At 57.7% G+C, this 9573-nt stretch overlaps 1 long non-coding RNA gene across 1 annotated transcript; it reads right to left on the bottom strand.

The window, feature by feature from the left end:
- Nucleotides 1-8535: 8535 nt before the first annotated feature.
- Nucleotides 8536-9223, bottom strand: LOC139603787 (uncharacterized). Its single transcript, XR_011683802.1, has 2 exons — nt 8702-9223; nt 8536-8645 (listed from the first exon to the last, which is right to left on the bottom strand). It is a non-coding gene; the product is annotated as an uncharacterized lncRNA (long non-coding RNA).
- Nucleotides 9224-9573: the final 350 nt, after the last annotated feature.

Here is a 9573-nt window from a genome sequence, read left to right as displayed (position 1 = left end):
AAGTGTTTCCTTCAGTAAAGTCATGAATTCAGGCTGTTCCATTAATGGCCAGGAAATGTTTCCCAATCCAGTTTCGTTCTTCAGACCTTGAGGGAAAGGATGAAAAATTTCCACCACAGAAATCCCTGGATGTGCAGTTGGGATTTATATAAAGTTTATTTATAGTGAAAACACCAGGTAAGGACTACCCTAACTCTGTCAAATGAAATGCCCAAATTTATGTGCTGGGAATGCAAACCACAGAAGGCTTCTTCCCAAATTACCTGCTTTGCTACAGTGGGTATTTGCTCTGGGAGACCTGACCAGTGACCCTCATGGTGCAGGGACACCAGGCCCCCATGAGGAGCTTCCCTCACACTCTGTGGCCATTCCCTGTCCAGACTGACCAGCAGCACAGGGAGGGGGCCATGGAAGGAGCCAGCACGTCCAGGCAAGGCTGGATTCTCATACCTGCAGGAGATGCCTCGCTCACATTTAGGCCTTGAGCTGGCAGCTCCCAGAACAAATCCACAGTCATGTAGGGTCCAGGAGAGTCAGATTCAGCACCTGGATCTCCATTGCCTCCAGCCTCGGCTGTGAACAGGACAGAGAAGCTCAAATTGAATATTTCCATGGACTCTCCATGGCAGGAACTGTGATTGGAACATGGAATGGCTCTGTGGACCTGATTGTCCCTTCCCCTCTGGAGCACCACGCGGGTGTCTGACCCATGACGATCCAAAACAAACTGTGCAGGAGCTGTCAGGAGCCAAAGCCAACCCCAACAATCCTGTTGGAAGCAGCTCAGGGCCTTGGAATCTGGGAGGGAATGCCCTGCAGAGCTGTGTGTTCTGGGCCCATCCCTGAGCCATTGCCTCCCTGCTCTGCTGCACAGCTGAGCATCAGCCAAAAAAAGTGTTATATTTCCTGTCAACAGGATATTGAAACCTGAATGCTCCTTGAGGGGTGTCACGGACATATTTTATGAAAAATCCTTTTGCTGGGATCTTTTCTCCTGAGAAGCTGAGAGGCCTCAGAAATGAAATATAAACAATGATTATCTGCTGCTGTGGAATGCAACAGGTGCATCTGGGATTGGTCTCATGTGGTTGTTTCTAATTAACGGCCAATCACAGTCCAGCTGTCTCGGACCCTCTGAGAGTCACAAGATTTTATTATCATTTTTTCCTTTCCTTGCAAGCCTTCTGGTGAAATCCTTTCTTCTATTCTTTTAGTATAATTTTAATATATAATTTTCTTTTATTATAATATCTATAATAAAATAATAAATCAGCCTTCTCACGTGGTTGTTTCTAATTAACGGCCAATCACAGTCCAGCTGTGTCAGACTCTCTGAGAGTCACAAGATTTTATTATCATTCTTTCCTTTCCTTGCAAGCCTTCTTGCAAGAAGAAAGAAATCCTTTCTTCAATTCTTTTAGTATAGTTTTAATATATAATTTTCTTTTAATATAATATATATAATATATATAATATATATAATATATATAATATATATAATATATATATAATATATAATATATAATATATAATATATAATATATAATATAATACAATATAATATAATATAATGTAATGTAATGTAATGTAATGTAATGTAATATAATATAATATAATATATATAAAATAATAAATCAGCCTTCTGACACATGGAGTCAAGATTCTCACCCTTTCCCTCTGAGCACCACCACAGGAGGGATCTGTGGGATCACTGCCCCTCCCTGCCCACCGACCTTCTCCGGATGGTGCTGACTCACCGGTGGGGAGCTGGGCCCTGGGGGCCAGCAGGGCTATCAGGGACAACAGGATCACCAGGGACACCAGGACTGTCAGGGCCCTCTGCAGAGCCAGCAGGACGATGCCGGCCATGGACCATCGTCTCCACATCGTGATGGGGCTGCCGGTGCTGCTGAGGCCTCGCCAGCCTGCGCCGCTCGCCACAGCCTGGCTGTGTCACCCCTGGGGGCTGCACAACCCTCACGGGGCTCTGTGAGCTCACGGGAGGCTTCTGCCACCAACATTCCTCTGTCTCCAGGACAGCTGCCCGTGTTCTGCAGGTGCCTTGGATGGTGAACCTACCTCGCCCAAAAGCTCTCTGCTCTAGGCAGCTCTGCACGGGTTACCCCCTTCATCCTTGTCTGCATCGAGGGGAAAGTGATGGGAAGGAGAACAGAAGCTCTCTAACTTGTAAAATGCATTTCAATCTCCCATTTCTAAAATGTTTCTATCAAAAGACACTTATCCTGGGGGAAAGAAAAGATTTTCCTACATCATAATTAGCACTAGAGCACTGAAAAATGCAGCATTTCCAAGCAATTTGTATTTAGGGGTGTAATAACATTTTATGTGTCATGAATTTTGGAGAAGGCAGAATGTAGAGCAGATTTGTGCAGACAGTGTTTACCAAACCAGACGATGCTGGGTTTTGCCTGATGCTTTTCTCTTCTCACAGGCTGCAAAACCCTTTTGTCCAGGGCATGGCTGTCACAAAATTCCCCCTGCAGGGACCCAGGAGTTCCAGGATTCCCTAAAAAAGCAAAGCAGTTGTGCTCTGAAGACCAATTTGGGCTGGTGAAAGAATCCCAGACTGATTTGGATCAGAAGTGACCCTAAAGCCCACCCAGTGCCACCCCTGCCATAGGCAGGGACATCATCCACTACCCCAGGGTGCTCCAAGCTCCATCCAACCTGCCCTGGACACTTCCAGGGATGGGGAAAAGGCTTTTCCTTCAGTTTATTTAAAGAACAAAGATTTTGATTTGGCTTTAGCACTAGATGGAGCTAAAGGACTGAGAAGAAGAAGGAAAAAAACCCCAGGATGTGAAAAACCCCAGGAAATGAGGAGAGAAAAGGCAGTGGGGGCAAGGAATGCGGTTGGAGCCCCTTCACCAGCTCAGCTTTGTGACCATGAATTTTGGCTCAAAGGGACCTCAAATCCCACCCAGGGCCCTTTTTGGGCTCAAAGGGACCTCAAATCCCACCCAGGGCCCTTTTTGGGCTCAAAGGGACCTCAGATCCCACCCAGTGCCACCCCCACCACAGCAGGGACACTGTCCCAGGTTGGTTTGGCTCCTGCTGCCCCAGACCTGACCCTGCACCTGTCATGTCCAGGAGTTTGCAGGCAGAGTCCTGGCTAAATCTCAGGATTTTGGGGTTTTCTTCCCTTGACCTTCCTGGGTCTCTTGCATTCACTGAGCTCAGAGCTTGCAGCCCAGAGCTGGTGCCCCTCAGGTCAGTGGGCACAGGTCTGAAATTCTGTGTCAGAGGCAGCTTTGGTGCTTCTCAATCCCCCTCAGAGCTGCTGTGCTGGTGTCCCTGTCACCTTGAAACCCTCTGGACACCCAGGAACAGGCCTGGCCCTGCTCTCCAGGCTGAGGCCAGCCAGGAAGGGGTTAATTTTTTGGATCCTGGCTTCCCTTTACGATGCTGAGCTTGTGTGTCCAAGGCTGGGCTCAGGCCATGCCAGGGCTGCTCCAGAGCAAACTGAAAGCAGCTCTGGCAGGAAATGAGGCTTTGCTCCTAATTTTAGCCCTGACATCAGCGGGGTTATGTAACCTTCCCAAAGGCCTCAGCAGCAGCCAGAGCTGAGATTCCCCTTGCAGTTCCAGCTGAGGGCTCTGCACAAGCTGGGATTTAAATCTGGGGCTGAGCTGTGCCTTGGGGTGGGCACTTCCCTTGGCATCCCCCATGGGCACCACAGGGATCTCCCCTGGGAGGAGGGTGAGGAGGAACCTGAGGGTTTGTGTGGCTGGGAGGTGAGAATCAGAGTAAAACTGGGTTTATCTTCTCACTGAACTTGGACCTTGTGGGGTGTTTGTCCCTGCAGTGTGGGGACAGCCACAGCTCTGTGTCCTGCGGTTCTGCAAGGCCTGGAGCTGGGCTGTGGGTGAGGATGGTGTGAGAGGAGCTCCCAGCCCTTGGGGGCAGCAATTCCTGTCCCTTCCTGAGCTCTCCCCTGCCAGGGACACAGATTTTAGTCACAGCCTGGGCAGTCAGGGCAGGCCCGAGCTGTGGGGGCCTGGCCTTGCTGGGAAAGCTCCCAGCATCCTGGAAGGGACTTGGGAGCCCATCCAGCCCCACCAGGGGCAGGGACACCTTCCCCTGCCCAGCCTGGCCTTGGGCACTGCCAGGGAGCCTCCAGGGCTGCCCTGAGGGGTCCGGCTGGGCAGGGACCCCAGGGAGAGACCTGAGGGGGGGAAACTGCAGGGAGAGAGGAACTGCTGGGGGATCTGAGCAGGGAAATGAATCCTGGGGATCTGAGCAGGGAAATGAATCCTGGGGGATCTGAGGAGGGAAACACTTCCTGGGGATCTGAGGAGGGAAATGAATCCTGGGGGATCTGAGGAGGGAAATGCTTCCTGGGCACCTGGGAATGGAGCAGCCCCAGTTTGGGTGCTGGATCTGGGAGCAGCCCCAGTTTGGGTGCTCTGGAATGGAGCAGCCCCAGTTTGGGATCCTGGGGTCTGGGTGCTCTGGAATGGAGCAGTCCCAGTTTGGGTGCTCTGGCACTGGAGCAGTCCCGGTTTGGGATCCTGGGGTCTGGGTGCCCTGGCACTGGAGCTGTCCCAGTTTGGGTGCTGGATCTGGGTGCTCTGGAATGGAGCAGCCCCAGTTTGGGATCCTGGGGTCTGGGTGCTCTGGAATGGAGCAGTCCCAGTTTGGGTGCCCTGGCACTGGAGCTGTCCCAGTTTGGGTGCTGGATCTGGGAGCAGCCCCAGGTTGGGTGCCCTGGTACTGGAGCAGCCCCAGTTTGGGATCCTGGGGTCTGGGTGCTCTGGAATGGAGCAGCCCCAGTTTGGGATCCTGGGGTCTGGGTGCCCTGGCACTGGAGTTGTGCCACTCTGGGCATTGTGGTTGCCCTGCCTGGGCTGTGCCATGCTGGGGATGAAGCAGGCTCAGGGTGGGGGCAGTTCTGCAGCCCGGGGTGGGCAGGATGTCCCCAGAGCCCTGACCCTGTGCCCTTGTCTGCAGTGAGCGCCCCGGAGCCCCTGTGCTGTGGGAGGCCAGGCTGGCAGCGCTGCCCGGGTGTGGCAGTGCTGAGGCTGCCCTGTGCCAGCCTGGGCACCCCACGGTGGCACCTGGCCTGCAAGGCACCTCCAGGACTCTTTGAGGACACTTTGGGGACACTTTGTCCCTGTCGCCCCACGCTGTCCTGGGGGCTGTGGGCACCCCCAGAATTCCTGGAGGGTGGGAAAGGGGGGGGTTGTTTTTCTGGGTTTGTTGCTGTTTAATAAAAAATTCCTTTTTTTAAAATTTTTTTTTTATTATTTATTTTTTAATTTTGTTGTGCTTTTGGACTGAGTTTGTGGCTGTGGCCACTCTGGAGATGGTTTTTGTTGGGGGTGGATTTCGTGAATGCTGAAGGATGGAGGGACAGAGCAAGGAAGGATCCATGGAAGGATCCACACTGGGCAGCTCCCTGCAATAATCTGAGAATCCTGGAATTTCCTGAGTGGGAAGGGACCCACTGGGATCATCAATCCAGCCCCTGGCCCTGCACAGACACCCCAAAATCTGAGCTTGGCCAGCCCTAGGGCAGTGCCCATTCCCTGGGCAGTGCCAGCACCTTCTGCAGGAAGAGCCTTTCCCAAAACCCAGTTTATTCCCAATTCCTGTCCCAAACTTGGCCTGTCCATGGATTCTGTGCTCCCTCCACGCTGACCCACAGCTCCTGCTCCCCCCGAAGCTGTCACAACCCTGGGGACGAGGAGGTGCCACCGTCCCTGTGCCCTGCCTGCTGTCCCTGCTGGTGGGGACAGAGCCTTGGCTTGGTCTGGAACAGCTCAGGTGGAGTTGCTGGGGGCAAAAATCACCTGGAGGGAAAAAGGACCCAGAGGCACAAAGGACCTGGAGGGAACAAAGCACCCGGAGGCATGAAGGACCTGGAGCTGTTGCTGGGCTGGTTCCCAGCTGGACTCGTGGCTGCTCCATGGAATTGCTGCCATTCCCCCAAAACTGAGGTGGAAAACTCCTCCTTCCCTCCCCACAGAGGATTCTCAGCCCCACGGCTCTGGGGTCAGGGAGAGGATCCCCCCCAGCCCTGCCCTGATCCCAGGAACCGAGGACACCCCAAACTCTGCCAGGAATGTTTGTTCCCTTCCCACCTGTGATGGCGTGACCCAAACCCCCGTGTATGTGGTGTGAGTCTGTCTGTCTGTCTGTCTGTCTGTCCTTCCAGGCTGCTTTTCAGCAGTCGCTTAAAATATGGGCAGCAGATGCCACCGTCCCTTATTGCTTTTCACAATTCCTTCATCTCGTGAGGTGGGACAGCCACCCGTGTTCTGGGACCAGGGGCTCGCTGGCTGAATGGCACAGGCATAGCTAAAGGATTTGGACTTTCTTCTTCGCAAATCTGGCCTCTGACTTCATCCCAGTCTCTTAGTTGAAAATTATCAAAAGATTTTTGTGAGTTTTCTAATTTTGGGATTAATGCTGGGGAATTTTCAGGGTTTGGTGTCTCATTTTGGGTCGAGAAATCTGTCCCAGACACTGGGGGGACTCTGGGGCTGTTTGGGAACTGTTCTTTTTGGAAATTCTTTTGTGCTGGGATCAAAGGGTTGGCATTTGCAGGGGCAAAATAATTCTGTGTGCGGGGATGTGGCTGTGCGGACGAATCGTGACACAAAGTAGACCCACTCGGTGCTAGGAATGCGGAAGGCGAAAACGCGGAGGGATACCATCTGTCGGTTAAGGATACACGCAAAGCGCTGCAGTTTTTGCCTGCTGTGGTGCCGTGTACGGACCCAGTGGCGGCAGAAGCGCCGTGCCCGGGCACAGGGGTGCCGGCTGTGGCCGGACAGCGGCACGCGGCGGCTCGGAACCGGGACCGGGCTGCACCCAAAGGCAGTGCGGGGTGGCGGCGGGGCCGTGGGGATAGAACCGCGCATGCGTGCGGCTGATCCCGGAAGCGGCGCTGTGGTTGGATGAGTCGGCGCGGAGCGATATCGCTGGTGCGGGGTTTGTAGCAACCGCGCATGCGTGGGTCGCGTCACTATGGCAACGTGAGGACGCCCTGATGGCGGCGGGGGGGGGCGGGGGGTGCGGGAGGCGGCGGAGCTGCGGAAACGGGAGCCGGGGCTGCGGCTGCGGAACGGAACGCCGGGACGCCCGTGGTTGCAGGAGGTGGCGGAGCCGCGCCATCCAGCAGCTCTGAAGAGCGGGGCCGCGGTGGGGAAGGCGCGGCTCGGCCCCACGGGCGGCGGCGGAGCGGCCTCGTCAGCGGGAGATGATCCCGGGAGGCGGGAGGAGCGGCGTGGAGGCGGCGGGAGTCTGCTGCGGGGGGGGGGGCATGGCGGGCGCCGGGCCAGGCGGCGGCTCGGCCGCGGCGTGCAGCCGCTGGGGGCTGCGGTGGCTGCTGGCCCGGCGGGCAGGGGCGGCGCTGACGGGAGGCGGGGCTGGAGCGGCCGCAGGCACGGCAGAGGCTGCAGACCCCGGTGTAGGCGCCGCGGCGCCGGCACAGGGGGGCTGGAGCGGCCGCAGGCACGGCAGAGGCTGCAGACCCCGGTGTAGGCGCCGCGGCGCCGGCACAGGGGGGCTGGAGCGGCCGCAGGCACGGCAGAGGCTGCAGACCCCGGTGTAGGTGCCGCGGCGCCGGCACGGGGGGGGCTGGAGCGGCCGCAGGCACGGCAGAGGCTGCACACACCGGTGTAGGCGCCGCGGCGCCGGCACGGGGGGGCTGGAGCGGCCGCAGGCACGGCAGAGGCTGCAGACCCCGGTGTAGGTGCCGCGGCGCCGGCACGGGGGGGCTGGAGCGGCCGCAGGTACGGCAGAGGCTGCAGACCCCGGTGTAGGCGCCGCGGCGCCGGCACGGGGGGGCTGGGCGGGCTGGGGCGCCCCGGTCCCAGCGCAAGCGGGGCCGTGCCGGGACCGGGGGATTGCGCCCAAACGCCGGCAGGGACGGGGTCAGCCGTGGGAGTTTGCCCTGCGGCGGGGCCCGTGGGCAGCTCGGGGTGCGCTGCGTGCGCTTGGAACGCCGGCGGGGGGGGCGGGCTCCCGCGGCAACGCGCACAGGGGGCGCTGGGGGCGCAGCGCGGCCGCGCCAGGCGCGCTCGGCACCGCAGATCCGGGAGCCGCAGGGAACGGCAAAGACGCAGCAGCGACGGGACGCGGGCCGCCGCCGACCCCGCTGTGTCGGCGAGGGGGGCGTGGGGGGGGGCAGGAGCGGCCGCACTGGCAGCGGGGGGGGAGCGGCGGAATCGGGGGCGGGGCCGCGGTGACGGCGGTGGGCGGGACTGAGGGGCGGGGCCCGCGGTAGCCGCGACGGCCGGGACCGACGGGACGGCAAAGGCGGGGCTGGTGGGAGGGGCGGGGGGCGGGGCTGCGGGTGCCGGAGCTGTGCGGTCAGCAGGGGGGCGTGTCCCGCTGGAGACTCGCGGCGGCAAGGGGCGGGCCCGCAGGAGGGGCGGAGCTCGGCGGGCCGGCTGCTGCGGGCAGCGCCTGAGGGCTGGGACCGGCCCCGCGGCAGCCATGGCCCGGCAGGAGCTGCAATTAAAGGGTTTAAACACCTGCGTCCCAAAAGTCTCTGGCAAACACGGCTGAACGGCCAGCATTGGGGAAATTCATTAAATTCCATTCTATGAGGGCTAAAACTCCTGTTGTGGTACTTTACGGCAGTCGCGTTTTACGGCAGTCACGATTTACGACGCCTTTTACGACAGTCACGATTTACGACGCCTTTTACGACAGTCGCGCTTTACGACACCTTTTGCGACAGTCGCGCTTTACGACACCTTTTACGACAGCCGCGCTTTACGGCAGTTTTGCGACAGTCGCGCTTTACGGCCCCTTTCACGACAGTCGCGCTTTACGGCAGTTTTGCGACAGTCGCGCTTTACGGCACCTTTCACGACAGCCGCGCTTTACGGCCCCTTTCACGACAGTCGCGCTTTACGGCACCTTTTGCGACAGTCGCGCTTTACGGCCCCTTTCACGACAGTCGCGCTTTACGGCACCTTTTACGACAGTCGCGCTTTACGGCAGTTTTGCGACAGTCGCGCTTTACGGCACCTTTTACGACAGTCGCGCTTTACGGCCCCTTTCACGACAGTCGCGCTTTACGGCAGTTTTGCGACAGTCGCGCTTTACGGCAGTTTTGCGACAGTCGCGCTTTACGGCACCTTTTACGACAGTCGCGCTTTACGGCCCCTTTCACGACAGTCGCGCTTTACGGCAGTTTTGCGACAGTCGCGCTTTACGGCAGTTTTGCGACAGTCGCGCTTTACGGCAGTTTTGCGACAGTCGCGCTTTACGTCACTTTTTACGACAGTCGCGCTTTACGGCCCCTTTCACGACAGTCGCGCTTTACGGCAGTTTTGCGACAGTCGCGCTTTACGGCACCTTTCACGACAGTCGCGTTTTACGGCCCCTTTCACGACAGTCGCGCTTTACGGCACCTTTTACGACAGCCGCGCTTTACGGCAGTTTTGCGACAGTCGCGCTTTACGGCCCCTTTCACGACAGTCGCGCTTTACGGCAGTTTTGCGACAGCCGCGCTTTACGTCACTTTTTGCGACAGTCGCGCTTTACGGCACCTTTTACGACAGTCGCGCTTTACGGCAGTTTTGCGACAGTCGC

This window comes from Agelaius tricolor, unplaced genomic scaffold (genome assembly GCF_023055355.1).
Source record: "Agelaius tricolor isolate 1412-34295 unplaced genomic scaffold, bAgeTri1.0.p SCAF_41, whole genome shotgun sequence".
Taxonomy (NCBI): Eukaryota; Metazoa; Chordata; class Aves; order Passeriformes; family Icteridae; genus Agelaius; species Agelaius tricolor.
This window is presented reverse-complemented; position numbering and strand designations above follow the sequence as displayed.